A 15,057-nucleotide genomic window follows, 5' to 3' on the forward strand; every position below is an offset into this window, starting at 1 on the left:
GATGAGTCCCGTATCGTTATTTTTCGTCACTACCTCCCCGTGCCGGGAGTGGGTAATTTGCGCGCCTGCTGCCTTCCTTGGATGTGGTAGCCGTTTCTCAGGCTCCCTCTCCGGAATCGAACCCTGATTCCCCGTTACCCGTTACAACCATGGTAGGCGCAGAACCTACCATCGACAGTTGATAAGGCAGACATTTGAAAGATGCGTCGCCGGTACGGAGACCGTGCGATCAGCACAAAGTTATCCAGAGTCACCAAAGCAAACGGACGCAGACGAGCCACGCCGATTGGTTTTGATCTAATAAAAGCATCCCTCCCATTTCTGGTCGGGACTCAGTTCAGCATGTATTAGCTCTAGAATTACCACAGTTATCCAAGTCATGTGGTACGATCTAAGGAACCATAACTGATTTAATGAGCCATTCGCGGTTTCACCTTATTTTGGCTTGCACTTAGACATGCATGGCTTAATCTTTGAGACAAGCATATGACTACTGGCAGGATCAACCAGGGAGCTGCTAGCAGCTTTTTTTTTCGTTCGGAGGAACCTCCCGGGTCCGCAGAGCACCGGGTCCGAATCTTATGATGTACATTTTTTTTTCCTTCTGTATCAACAAGTACGGGGGCGACTTCCCAATATCGACACCCGCTTTGCAATTGCAAAGTCTTTCCTTCCATCTCTAATTAATTTTCCTAGGGAGTAGGCGAGGCCAAACTTCCAAGGCTTTCACTGGCGAATATATCGCGCTCTTAGAAACTCGCATGGTACTTGGCGAGTGGATTTCAAATTATATGATCGGTGCCCACATTCGGGCGCGGCCCACTGCGGGAGCAGACCGTTGGCCCGTGGGCTCGCTGTGAACTAATTTGCCCACTGGTCCGAAAAGTATTCATTTCTAAACACCTTTGGCCAGGGCTGAAGACCGCGACTAACCCCTTTGAAACTTGTCTCTCAGGGAGCTGCGATCCATCAAACATTTCATTGTTAACAGAGGGGAACCATTACTTGGTTAAGACGATAGGACACGCGTTCCCCACCATTTCGCATCCAATCGAATTGCCGCACAAGAGCTCGTTACCTGAGAAAGGTATAGCATTGGCTCGCAGCTAGTGTATTGCAGTTCAGACAGATAGGCCACTTTAGATAGTTCTTAGTGTTCACAGTTATCACCAAGACTAGACCCATATGGATTTAATTCTTCAAGGAGCAGCGGTCCACCAATAAGAGAGATGAAGACATGTTTTCGGATGGCCACAACGCCCCCTCGCCACCCAAATGTGCATGTTTTAAGTGTACATTGGGAGTCGACGGAACATCGGGAGTCCGCTTGCTTTCTCCGGATCAGCTGCCACCCCCCTGATCTACCAGATAGACAAGAACATGTCTTCTCCACCAATCTCATCCACCGAAGCTCCGATCATGGCTTCTTCTACCTTTATACTGATATACCCCCACGGAGCAACATGCGGGCAAGGGAACTCTTGCTACCCTTCAGTAAAGCAGGTATCTCTTATAGATGGTGACTGCACCTTGGCCAGGATTGAAGACCGCGACTAACCCCTTTGAAACTTGTCTCTCAGGGAGCTGCGATCCATCAAACATTTCATTGTTAACAGAGGGGAACCATTACTTGGTTAAGACGATAGGACACGCGTTCCCCACCATTTCGCATCCAATCGAATTGCCGCACAAGAGCTCGTTACCTAAGAAAGGTATAGCATTGGCTCGCAGCTAGTGTATTGCAGTTCAGACAGATAGGCCACTTTAGATAGTTCTTAGTGTTCACAGTTATCACCAAGACTAGACCCATATGGAATTAATTCTTCAAGGAGCAGCGGTCCACCAATAAGAGAGATGAAGACATGTTTTCGGATGGCCACAACGCCCCCTCGCCACCCAAATGTGCATGTTTCAAGTGTACATTGGGAGTCGACGGAACATCGGGAGTCCGCTTGCTTTCTCCGGATCAGCTGCCACCCCCCTGATCTACCAGATAGACAAGAACATGTCTTCTCCGCCAATCTCATCCACCGAAGCTCCGATCATGGCTTCTTCTACCTTTATACTGATATACCCCCACGGAGCAACATGCGGGCAAGGGAACTCTTGCTACCCTTCAGTAAAGCAGGTATCTCTTATAGATGGTGACTGCACCTTGGCCAGGATTGAAGACCGCGACTAACCCCTTTGAAACTTGTCTCTCAGGGAGCTGCGATCCATCAAACATTTCATTGTTAACAGAGGGGAACCATTACTTGGTTAAGACGACCGGACACGCGTTCCCCACCATTTCGCATCCAATCGAATCGCCGCACAAGAGCTCGTTACCTGAGAAAGGTATAGCATTGGCTCGCAGCTTGTGTATTGCAGTTCAGACAGATAGGCCACTTTAGATAGTTCTTCGTGTTCACAGTTAAGACCACGGCTAGACCCATATGGAATTAATTCTTCAAGGAGCAGCGGTACACCAAGCATTTCATTGTGTACTAGAAAGCACCTCTACCATGTAACAAACATACGACCACCAAATTTCTGCTTACTTCCCCCAGCGGATAGTATTTGCTAGTATCATCCACAAAGTAAATCAATTTTTTCAATGTACCGCTTCTTGGGGGAACTGGGCATGAATCAATCAAGCATTTTGAGGTAGCATGTCCGCTTCACCGCGAGGTGCTCTGAATACCATTATACATTCTTTTTCATCATCCACTTTCAGACCACTACAAGACCCATACTGAATTAATTCCTCAAGGAGCTGCAGTCCACAAAACATTTTACTGTGTACTAGAGGGCACCTCCACCATGTAACAGAAAACATACAACCTTCTTAATTTAATTCTGCATTGTTTCCCAGACGATTTGTTAGCCATACAACAGTACCATCCACAGTAATTCACCTCTTTGAAATCCAATGCATTGTAGAGAAACTGAGGTGGTAGCATTCAAACCGTTCTGTAATGTTAATTCTGCTTCATAGAAAGGTGCTACAGGTTCCACAATAATTAATTGGATATTTTTGCAATATATATAGGGCGAGAAAACTCGGGGGGACTCCCTTTTCATTTATGTACATATTCTTTCCATATTGCAAATAATTCCAATTTTTCCCGATTGCATGTCCCCCTAATATACCCAAAATGGGCCTATCGATGGGTTCACAAAGGTACCCAAAATATGAGATTTTGACTGAAAGAGGCTGGCTAACTTCCGGGAACATGATCATAGGAAATAGGTCAAAATCCCGAATCGCAGTTGTTTACGAACAACCACGAACGGAGACTTAAAATAACCTATAAGGCTGGAATTCATGGGGCCTGTATAACAGGCATTTACACAGACTCTCGGGAGGGAGGGCTCTGTGGCCGGGAGAATTTTCTGGCTCCCCGCCCGAAACTTTTCAGAGTCCCTAATGCCTGCTTGAATGTGAATAAGCAGAGCCCGGTAGCTGATATTTTGCCGGGGTGTGGAGGCCCCGGTCGCCGCCAAATTCCTCTGGTCACAGCTTGTGTTAATACACATGTTAATTTTACATGCAAACCACCAATGACAATTTTCCTCGGCCGCGGAGGCCTCGGTCGCCGCCAGAATTTTCTGGTTCCCGCTCAATATATTGCAGAGTCCTGCAGGCCTGCTTCTGTAGGAATATGCAGAGCCCGGTAGCTGATATTTTGCCGGGGTGAGGAGGCCTCGGTCGCCGCCAAATTCCTCTCATCCCAGCTTGTGTTAATACACATGTTAATTTTACATGCAAAACCACCAATTACCATTTCCTCGGCCGCGGAGGCCTCGGTCGCCGGGAGATTTTCCTGGCTCCCCGCTCAATATACTGCACAGTCCCGCAGGCCTGTCTCCAGTGGAATACACACAGTCCGAGAGCCGAAAATTTGCCGGGGTGTGGAGGCCTCGGTCGCCAACAGATTGCCATAGGCTCTGGCTGCAATATTTACCGTGTATTTTTTCCCTCCAGAGACACCACTACACCCTATATAACCCAAAATGGGCCTTGACGCGTGTACACGCGGAGCCCGAGCGCCGAGAGTTCTCCCGGCCGCGGAGGCCTCGGTCGCCGGGAGAATTTCAACGGCCCCTGCTCGAAATTTTTCTAAGTCCAGAATGCCTGCTTCTCCCAGCCTGTGTTAATACACATGTTAATTTAACATGTAAAATCACCAAGGACCATTTCCTCGGCCGCGGATGGCCTCGGTCACCGCCAGAATTTTCTGGCTGCCCGCTCCCCATGGGTAGACGCGCTGCCCAAGCGCCGAGAGTTCTCCCGGCCGCGGAGGCCTCGGTCGCCGGGAGAATTTCTCCGGCCCCTGCTCGAAATTTTTCAAAGTCCAGAATGCCTGCTTCTCCCAGCATGTGTTAATACACATGTTAATTTAACATGTAATATTACCAATGACCTTTTCCTCGGCCGCGGAGGCCTCGGTCGCCGCCAGAATTTTCTGGCTGCCCGCTCCCCATGGGTAGACGCGGAGCCCGAGCGCCGAGAGTTCTCCCGGCCGCGGAGGCCTCGGTCGCCGGGAGAATTTCTCCGGCCCCTGCTCGAAATTTTTCAAAGTCCAGAATGCCTAGTTCTCCCAGCCTGTGTTAATACACATGTTAATTTAACATGTAAAATTACCAAGGATTATTATCCCGGCCGCAGAGGCCTCGGTCGCCGCCAGAAATTTCTGGCTCCCCGCTCAATGTATTGCAGAGTCCCGCAGGCTTGCTTCTCCAAGCCTGTGTTAATACACATGTTAATTTAACATGTAAAATTACAGAGGATTATTTCCCCGGCCGCGGAGGCCTCGGTCGCCGCCAGAATTTTCTGGCTGCCCGCTCAATGTATTGCAGAGTCCCGCAGGCTTGCTTCTCCAAGCCTGTGTTAATACACATGTTAATTTAACATGCAAAATCACCAATGACAAATTCCTCGGCCGCGGAGGCCTCGATCGCCGGGAAAATGTTCTGGCTCCCTGCTCGAATTTTTTTTCTAAGTCCCGATTCGCTATTACAGGCTGGCGCACGGAGTCCGAGGGGCGTAAATATGCCGGGTAGTGGTGCCTTCCGTCGCCGAGACATTTTACAATTGCCTGGGAGCAGTATTTAACATGTTAATTTTTTCCCCTCGTGACACCACTACCCCCTATATAACGCAAAATGGGCCTTGCCAAGGGGGCGCGCAACGCCCGAGCGCGGGCGTTTTTCCCGGCCGCCGAGACCTCCATCGCCGGGAGAATGTCTTCAGCTATTTGCTAGATTTCCCGATTCGCCCCGCACGACAAACAACCACGAACGAGGTGGTTTTCGAGAGTTCTCCCGGCCGCGGAGGCCTCGGTCGCAGGGAGAATTTCCCTGGCCCCTGCTCGAAATTTTTCTAAGTCCAGAATGCCTGCATCTCCCAGCCTGTGTTAAAACACATGTTAATTTAACATGTAAAATTACCAATGACCATTTCCTCGGCCGCAGAGGCCTCGGTCGCAGCCAGAATTTTCTGGCTCCCTGCTCAATATATTGCAGAGTCCCGCATGCTTGCTTCTCCAAGCCTGTGTTAATACACATGTTAATTTAACATGTAAAATTACCGAGGATTATTTCCCCGGCCGCGGAGGCCTCGGTCGCCGCCAGAAATTTCTGGCTCCCCGCTCAATATATTGCAGCGACCCGCAGGCTTGCTTCTCCCAGCCTGTGTTAATACACATGTTAATTTAACATGTAAAATCACCAAGGACCATTTCCTCGGCCGCGGAGGCCTCGGTCGCCGCCAGAATTTTCTGGCTGCCCGCTCCCCATGTGTAGACGCGGAGCCCGAGCGCCGAGAGTTCTCCCGGCCGCGGAGGCCTCGTAGCCGGGAGAATTTCTCGGGCCCCTGCTCGAAATTTTTCTAAGTCCAGAATGCCTGCTTCTCCCAGCCTGTGTTAATACACATGTTAATTTAACATGTAATTTTACCAATGACCTTTTCCTCGGCCGCGGAGGCCTCGGTCGCCGCCAGAATTTTCTGGCTCCCGGCTCAATATATTACAGAGTCCCGCAGGCCTGTCTCCAGTGGAATACACACAGTCCGAGAGCCGAAAATTTGCCGGGGTGTGGAGGCCTCGGTCGCCAACAGATTGCCATAGGCTCTGGCTGCAATATTTACCGTGTATTTTTTCCCTCCAGAGACACCACTACCCCCTATAAAACCCAAAATAGGCCTTGCGGTGGGTACACGCAGAGCCCGAGCGCCGAAGTTCTCCCGGCCGCGGAGGCCTCGGTCGCCGGGAGAATTTCTCCGGCCCCTGCTCGAAATTTTTCAAAGTCCAGAATGCCTGCTTCTCCCAGCCTGTGTTAATACACATGTTAATTTAACATGTTAAATTATCGAGGATTATTTCCCCGGCCGTGGAGGCCTCGGTCGCCGCCAGAATTTTCTGGCTCCCCGCTCAATATATTGCAGAGTCCCGCAGGCTTGCTTCTCCCAGCCTGTGTTAATACACATGTTAATTTAACATGTAAAATCACCGAGGACCATTTCCTCGGCCGCGGAGGCCTCGGTCGCCGCCAGAATTTTCTGGCTCACCTCTCAATGTATTGCAGAGTCCCGCAGGCTTGGTTCTCCAAGCCTGTGTTAATACACATGTTAATTTAACATGTAAAATTACCGAGGATTATTTCCCCGGCCGCGGAGGCCTCGGTCGCCGCCAGAATTTTCTGGCTCCCCGCTCAATGTATTGCAGAGTCCCGCAGGCTTGGTTCTCCAAGCCTGTGTTAATACACATGTTAATTTAACATGTAAAATTACCGAGGATTATTTCCCCGGCCACGGAGGCCTCGGTCGCCGACAGAATTGTCTGGCTCCCTGCTCGAATTTTTTCTAAGTCCCGATTCGCTATTACAGGCTGGCGCACGGAGTCAGAGGGGCGGGAATTCGCCGGGTAGTGGTGCCTTCCGTCGCCGAGACATTTTTCTATTGCCTGGAAGCTGTATTTAACATGTTAATTTTTTCCCCCTCGGGACACCACTACCCCCTATATAACCCAACATGGGCCTTGCCGCGGGTACACGCGGAGCCCGAGCGCCGAGTGTTCTCCCGGCCGCGGAGGCCTCGGTCGCCGGGAGAATTTCTCCGGCCCCTGCTCGAAATTTTTCAAAGTCCAGAATGCCTGCTTCTCCCAGCCTGTGTTAATACACATGTTAATTTAACATGTTAAATTACCGAGGATTATTTCCCCGGCCGTGGAGGCCTCGGTCGCCGCCAGAATTTTCTGGCTCCCCGCTCAATATATTGCAGAGTCCCGCAGGCTTGCTTTTCCCAGCCTGTGTTAATACACATGTTAATTTAACATGTAAAATTACCAATGACCATTTCCTCGGCCGCAGAGGCCTCGGTCGCCGCCAGAATTTTCTGGCTCCCCGCTCAATGTATTGCAGAGTCCCGCAGGCATGCTTCTCCAAGCCTGTGTTAATACACATGTTAATTTAACATGTTAAATTACCGAGGATTATTTCCCCGGCCGTGGAGGCCTCGGTCGCCGCCAGAATTTTCTGGCTCCCCGCTCAATATATTGCAGAGTCCCGCAGGCTTGCTTTTCCCAGCCTGTGTTAATACACATGTTAATTTAACATGTAAAATCACCAAGGACCATTTCCTCGGCCGCGGAGGCCTCGGTCGCCGCCAGAATTTTCTGGCTTCCCGCTCCCCATGGGTAGACGCGGAGCCCGAGCGCCGAGAGTTCTCCCGGCCGCGGAGGCCTCGGTCGCCGGGAGAATTTCTCCGGCCCCTGCTCGAAATTTTTCAAAGTCTAGAATGCCTAGTTCTCCCAGCCTGTGTTAATACACATGTTAATTTAACATGTAAAATTACCAAGGATTATTATCCCGGCCGCAGAGGCCTCGGTCGCCGCCAGAAATTTCTGGCTCCCCGCTCAATGTATTGCAGCGTCCCGCAGGCTTGCTTCTCCAAGCCTGTGTTAATACACATGTTAATTTAACATGTAAAATTACAGAGGATTATTTCCCCGGCCGCGGAGGCCTCGGTCGCCGCCAGAATTTTCTGGCTGCCCGCTCAATGTATTGCAGAGTCCCGCAGGCTTGCTTCTCCAAGCCTGTGTTAATACACATGTTAATTTAACATGCAAAATCACCAATGACAAATTCCTCGGCCGCGGAGGCCTCGATCGCCGGGAAAATGTTCTGGCTCCCTGCTCGAATTTTTTTTCTAAGTCCCGATTCGCTATTACAGGCTGGCGCACGGAGTCCGAGGGGCGTAAATATGCCGGGTAGTGGTGCCTTCCGTCGCCGAGACATTTTACAATTGCCTGGGAGCAGTATTTAACATGTTAATTTTTTCCCCTCGGGACACCACTACCCCCTATATAACCCAAAATGGGCCTTGCCAAGGGGGCGCGCAACGCCCGAGCGCGGGCGTTTTTCCCGGCCGCCGAGGCCTCCATCGCCGGGAGAATGTCTTCAGCTATTTGCTAGATTTCCCGATTCGCCCCGCACGGCAAACAACCACGAACGAGGTGGTTTTCGAGAGTTCTCCCGGCCGCGGAGGCCTCGGTCGCCGGGAGAATTTCTCGGGCCCCTGCTCGAAATTTTTCTAAGTCCAGAATGCCTGCATCTCCCAGCCTGTGTTAAAACACATGTTAATTTAACATGTAAAATTACCAATGACCATTTCCTCGGCCGCAGAGGCCTCGGTCGCAGCCAGAATTTTCTGGCTCCCTGCTCAATATATTGCAGAGTCCCGCATGCTTGCTTCTCCCAGCCTGTGTTAATACACATGGTTATTTAACATGTAAAATTACCGAGGATTATTTCCCTGGCCGCAGAGGCCGCGGTCGCCGCCAGAATTTTCTGGCTCCCCGCTCAATGTATTGCAGAGTCCCGCAGGCTTGCTTCTCCAAGCCTGTGTTAATACACATGTTAATTTAACATGTAAAATTACCGAGGATTATTTCCCCGGCCGCGGAGGCCTCGGTCGCCGCCAGAATTTTCTGGCTCCCCGCTCAATATATTGCAGCGACCCGCAGGCTTGCTTCTCCCAGCCTGTGTTAATACACATGTTAATTTAACATGTAAAATTACCGAGGATTATTTCCCCGGCCGCGGAGGCTTCGGTCGCCGCCAGAATTTTCTGGCTCCCGGCTCAATATATTACAGAGTCCCGCAGGCCTGTCTCCAGTGGAATACACACAGTCCGAGAGCCGAAAATTTGCCGGGGTGTGGAGGCCTCGGTCGCCAACAGATTGCCATAGGCTCTGGCTGCAATATTTACCGTGTATTTTTTCCCTCCAGAGACACCACTACCCCCTATATAACCCAAAATGGGCCTTGCGGCGTGTACACGCGGAGCCCGAGCGCCGAAGTTCTCCCGGCCGCGGAGGCCTCGGTCGCCGGGAGAATTTCTCCGGCCCCTGCTCGAAATTTTTCAAAGTCCAGAATGCCTGCTTCTCCCAGCCTGTGTTAATACACATGTTAATTTAACATGTAAAATTACCGAGGATTATTTCCCCGGCCGCGGAGGCCTCGGTCGCCGCCAGAATTTTCTGGCTCCCCGCTCAATGTATTGCAGAGTCCCGCAGGCTTGCTTCTCCCAGCCTGTGTTAATACACATGTTAATTTAACATGTAAAATCATTGAGGACCATTTCCTCGGCCGCGGAGGCCTCGGTCGCCGCCAGAATTTTCTGGCTCCCCGCTCAATGTATTGCAGAGTCCCGCAGGCTTGCTTCTCCCAGCCTGTGTTAATACACATGTTAATTTAACATGTAAAATCAACAAGGACCATTTCCTCGGCCGCGGAGGCCTCGGTCGCCGCCAGAATTTTCTGGCTGCCCGCTCCCCATTGGTAGACGCGGAGCCCGAGCGCCGAGAGTTCTCCCGGCCGCGGAGGCCTCGGTCGCCGGGAGAATTTCTCCGGCCCCTGCTCGAAATTTTTCAAAGTCCAGAATGCCTGCTTCTCCCAGCATGTGTTAATACACATGTTAATTTAACATGTAATATTACCAATGACCTTTTCCTCGTCCGCGGAGGCCTCGGTCGCCGCCAGAATTTTCTGGCTGCCCGCTCCCCATGGGTAGACGCGCTGCCCGAGCGCCGAGATTTCTCCCGGCCGCGGAGGCCTCTGTCGCCGGGAGAATTTCTCTGGCCCCTGCTCGAAATTTTTCAAAGTCCAGAATGCCTAGTTCTCCCAGCCTGTGTTAATACACATGTTAATTTAACATGTAAAATTACCAAGGATTATTATCCCGGCCGCAGAGGCCTCGGTCGCCGCCAGAAATTTCTGGCTCCCCGCTCAATGTATTGCAGAGACCCGCAGGCTTGCTTCTCCAAGCCTGTGTTAATACACATGTTAATTTAACATGTAAAATTACCGAGGATTATTTCCCCGGCCGCGGAGGCCTCGATCGCCGCCAGAAATTTCTGGCTCCCCGCTCAATATATTGCAGCGACCCGCAGGCTTGCTTCTCCCAGCCTGTGTTAATACACATGTTAATTTAACATGTAAAATCACCAAGGACCATTTCCTCGGCCGCGGAGGCCTCGGTCGCCGCCAGAATTTTCTGGCTGCCCGCTCCCCATGTGTAGACGCGGAGCCCGAGCGCCGAGAGTTCTCCCGGCCGCGGAGGCCTCGGTCGCCGCCAGAATTTTCTGGCTCCCCGCTCAATGTATTGCAGAGTCCCGCAGGCTTGCTTCTCCAAGCCTGTGTTAATACACATGTTAATTTAACATGCAAAATCACCAATGACAATTTCCTCGGCCGCGGAGGCCTCCATCGCCGGGAGAATTTTCTGGCTCTCTGCTCGAATTTTTTCTAAGTCCCGATTCGCTATTACAGGCTGGCGCACGGAGTCCGAGGGGCGGAAATATGCCGGGTAGTGGTGCCTTCCGTCGCCGAGACATTTTACAATTGCCTGGGAGCAGTATTTAACATGTTAATTTTTTCCCCCTCGGGACACCACTACCCCCTATATAACCCAAAATGGGCCATGCAATGGGTGCCCACAACGCCCGAGCGCGGGCATTTTTCCCGGGCGCCGAGGCCTCGATCGCCGGGAGAATGTCTCCAGCTATTTGCATGATGTCCCGATTCGCCCCACAAGGCGAACAACCACGAACGAGGTGGTTTTCGTTCGTGGTTGTTTTCGTTCGTGGTTGTTTACTGTTCGTGGTTGTTTTCATTCGTGGTTGTTGTGCGTTCGTGGTTGTTGTCGTTCGGGGTTGTTTTCCGTTCGTGGTTGTTGTCGTTCGTGGTTGTTGTCGTTCGTGGTTGTTGTCGTTCGTGGTTGTTTTCCGTTCGTGGTTGTTTTACGTTCGTGGTTGTTTTCGAGGCAATTGGTACTTTGAAAATTTCAATCGGTTAGCTAGAAAAAATTCTCCCGGCGGTGATTGCCTTGATCGCCGGGAGAATTTTCTGGCTCCCCGATAAAATTTTTTCCAAGTCCCGATTCGCTCTTACTAGCTGGCGCACGGAGTCCGAGGGGCGGGAATTCGCCGGGTAGTGGTGTGTTCCGTCGCCGAGACATTTTCCTATTGCCTGGAAGCAGTATTTAACATGTTAATTTTTTCCCCCTCGGGACACCACTACCCCCTATATAACACAAAATGGGCCTTGCCGCGGGTACACCCGGAGCCCGAGCGCCGAGAGTTCTCCCGGCCGCAGAGGCCTCGGTCGCCGGGAGATTTTCTCCGGCCCCTGCTCGAAATTTTCCAAAGTCCAGAATGCCTGCTTCTCCCAGCCTGTGTTAATACACATGTTAATTTAACATGTAAAATCACCAAGGACCATTTCCTCGGCCGCGGAGGCCTCGGTCGCCGCCAGAATTTTCTGGCTGCCCGCTCCCCAAGGGTAGACGCGGAGCCCGAGCGCCGAGAGTTCTCCCGGCCGCGGAGGCCTCGGTCGCCGGGAGAATTTCTCCGGCCCCTGCTCGAAATTTTTCAAAGTCCAGAATGCCTGCTTCTCCCAGCATGTGTTAATACACATGTTAATTTAACATGTAATATTACCAATGACCTTTTCCTCGGCCGCGGAGGCCTCGGTCGCCGCCAGAATTTTCTGGCTGCCCGCTCCCCATGGGTAGACGCGGAGCCCGAGCGCCGAGAGTTCTCCCGGCCGCGGAGGCCTCGGTCGCCGGGAGAATTTCTCCGGCCCCTGCTCGAAATTTTTCAAAGTCCAGAATGCCTAGTTCTCCCAGCCTGTGTTAATACACATGTTAATTTAACATGTAAAATTACCAAGGATTATTATCCCGGCCGCAGAGGCCTCGGTCGCCGCCAGAAATTTCTGGCTCCCCGCTCAATGTATTGCAGAGTCCCGCAGGCTTGCTTCTCCAAGCCTGTGTTAATACACATGTTAATTTAACATGTAAAATTACAGAGGATTATTTCCCCGGCCGCGGAGGCCACGGTCGCCGCCAGAATTTTCTGGCTGCCCGCTCAATGTATTGCAGAGTCCCGCAGGCTTGCTTCTCCAAGCCTGTGTTAATACACATGTTAATTTAACATGCAAAATCACCAATGACAAATTCCTCGGCCGCGGAGGCCTCGATCGCCGGGAAAATGTTCTGGCTCCCTGCTCGAATTTTTTTTCTAAGTCCCGATTCGCTATTACAGGCTGGCGCACGGAGTCCGAGGGGCGTAAATATGCCGGGTAGTGGTGCCTTCCGTCGCCGAGACATTTTACAATTGCCTGGGAGCAGTATTTAACATGTTAATTTTTTCCCCTCGGGACACCACTACCCCCTATATAACCCAAAATGGGCCTTGCCAAGGGGGCGCGCAACGCCCGAGCGCGGGCGTTTTTCCCGGCCGCCGAGGCCTCCATCGCCGGGAGAATGTCTTCAGCTATTTGCTAGATTTCCCGATTCGCCCCGCACGGCAAACAACCACGAACGAGGTGGTTTTCGAGAGTTCTCCCGGCCGCAGAGGCCTCGGTCGCCGGGAGAATTTCTCGGGCCCCTGCTCGAAATTTTTCTAAGTCCAGAATGCCTGCATCTCCCAGCCTGTGTTAAAACACATGTTAATTTAACATGTAAAATTACCAATGACCATTTCCTCGGCCGCAGAGGCCTCGGTCGCAGCCAGAATTTTCTGGCTCCCTGCTCAATATATTGCAGAGTCCCGCATGCTTGCTTCTCCCAGCCTGTGTTAATACACATGGTTATTTAACATGTAAAATTACCGAGGATTATTTCCCTGGCCGCAGAGGCCGCGGTCGCCGCCAGAATTTTCTGGCTCCCCGCTCAATGTATTGCAGAGTCCCGCAGGCTTGCTTCTCCAAGCCTGTGTTAATACACATGTTAATTTAACATGTAAAATTACCGAGGATTATTTCCCCGGCCGCGGAGGCCTCGGTCGCCGCCAGAATTTTCTGGCTCCCCGCTCAATATATTGCAGCGACCCGCAGGCTTGCTTCTCCCAGCCTGTGTTAATACACATGTTAATTTAACATGTAAAATTACCGAGGATTATTTCCCCGGCCGCGGAGGCCTCGGTCGCCGCCAGAATTTTCTGGCTCCCGGCTCAATATATTACAGAGTCCCGCAGGCCTGTCTCCAGTGGAATACACACAGTCCGAGAGCCGAAAATTTGCCGGCGTGTGGAGGCCTCGGTCGCCAACAGATTGCCATAGGCTCTGGCTGCAATATTTACCGTGTATTTTTTCCCTCCAGAGACACCACTACCCCCCTATATAACCCAAAATGGGCCTTGCGGCGGGTACACGCGGAGCCCGAGCGCCGAAGTTCTCCCGGCCGCGGAGGCCTCGGTCGCCGGGAGAATTTCTCCGGCCCCTGCTCGAAATTTTTCAAAGTCCAGAATGCCTGCTTCTCCCAGCCTGAGTTAATACACATGTTAATTTAACATGTAAAATTACCGAGGATTATTTCCCCGGCCGCGGAGGCCTCGGTCGCCGCCAGAATTTTCTGGCTCCCCGCTCAATGTATTGCAGAGTCCCCGCAGGCTTGCTTCTCCCAGCCTGTGTTAATACACATGATAATTTAACATGTAAAATCATTGAGGACCATTTCCTCGGCCGCGGAGGCCTCGGTCGCCGCCAGAATTTTCTGGCTCCCCGCTCAATGTATTGCAGAGTCCCGCAGGCTTGCTTCTCCCAGCCTGTGTTAATACACATGTTAATTTAACATGTAAAATCAACAAGGACCATTTCCTCGGCCGCGGAGGCCTCGGTCGCCGCCAGAATTTTCTGGCTGCCCGCTCCCCATTGGTAGACGCGGAGCCCGAGCGCCGAGAGTTCTCCCGGCCGCGGAGGCCTCGGTCGCCGGGAGAATTTCTCCGGCCCCTGCTCGAAATTTTTCAAAGTCCAGAATGCCTGCTTCTCCCAGCATGTGTTAATACACATGTTAATTTAACATGTAATATTACCAATGACCTTTTCCTCGGCCGCGGAGGCCTCGGTCGCCGCCAGAATTTTCTGGCTGCCCGCTCCCCATGGGTAGACGCGCTGCCCGAGCGCCGAGAGTTCTCCCGGCCGCGGAGGCCTCGGTCGCCGGGAGAATTTCTCCGGCCCCTGCTCGAAATTTTTCAAAGTCCAGAATGCCTAGTTCTCCCAGCCTGTGTTAATACACATGTTAATTTAACATGTAAAATTACCAAGGATTATTATCCCGGCCGCAGAGGCCTCGGTCGCCGCCAGAAATTTCTGGCTCCCCGCTCAATGTATTGCAGAGTCCCGCAGGCTTGCTTCTCCAAGCCTGTGTTAATACACATGTTAATTTAACATGTAAAATTACCGAGGATTATTTCCCCGGCCGCGGAGGCCTCGGTCGCCGCCAGAAATTTCTGGCTCCCCGCTCAATATATTGCAGCGACCCGCAGGCTTGCTTCTCCCAGCCTGTGTTAATACACATGTTAATTTAACATGTAAAATCACCAAGGACCATTTCCTCGGCCGCGGAGGCCTCGGTCGCCGCCAGAATTTTCTGGCTGCCCGCTCCCCATGTGTAGACGCGGAGCCCGAGCGCCGAGAGTTCTCCCGGCCGCGGAGGCCTCGGTCGCCGCCAGAATTTTCTGGCTCCCCGCTCAATGTATTGCAGAGTCCCGCAGGCTTGCTTCTCCAAGCCTG

General features: G+C 51.9%; 1 non-coding gene across 1 annotated transcript in view; it reads right to left on the reverse strand.

Annotated features, from left to right (window-relative positions):
- LOC134545985 (small subunit ribosomal RNA) overlaps positions 1-513 on the reverse strand; it is a 1,989-nt gene extending 1,476 nt beyond the window's left edge. Inside the window, exon 1 of the ribosomal RNA XR_010078952.1 lies at positions 1-513. This exon is cut by the window's left edge and continues 1,476 nt beyond it. This is a non-coding gene — a ribosomal RNA (small subunit ribosomal RNA).
- Positions 514-15,057: the final 14,544 nt, after the last annotated feature.

This window comes from Bacillus rossius, unplaced genomic scaffold (genome assembly GCF_032445375.1).
Source record: "Bacillus rossius redtenbacheri isolate Brsri unplaced genomic scaffold, Brsri_v3 Brsri_v3_scf907, whole genome shotgun sequence".
Lineage (NCBI taxonomy): Eukaryota > Metazoa > Arthropoda > Insecta > Phasmatodea > Bacillidae > Bacillus > Bacillus rossius.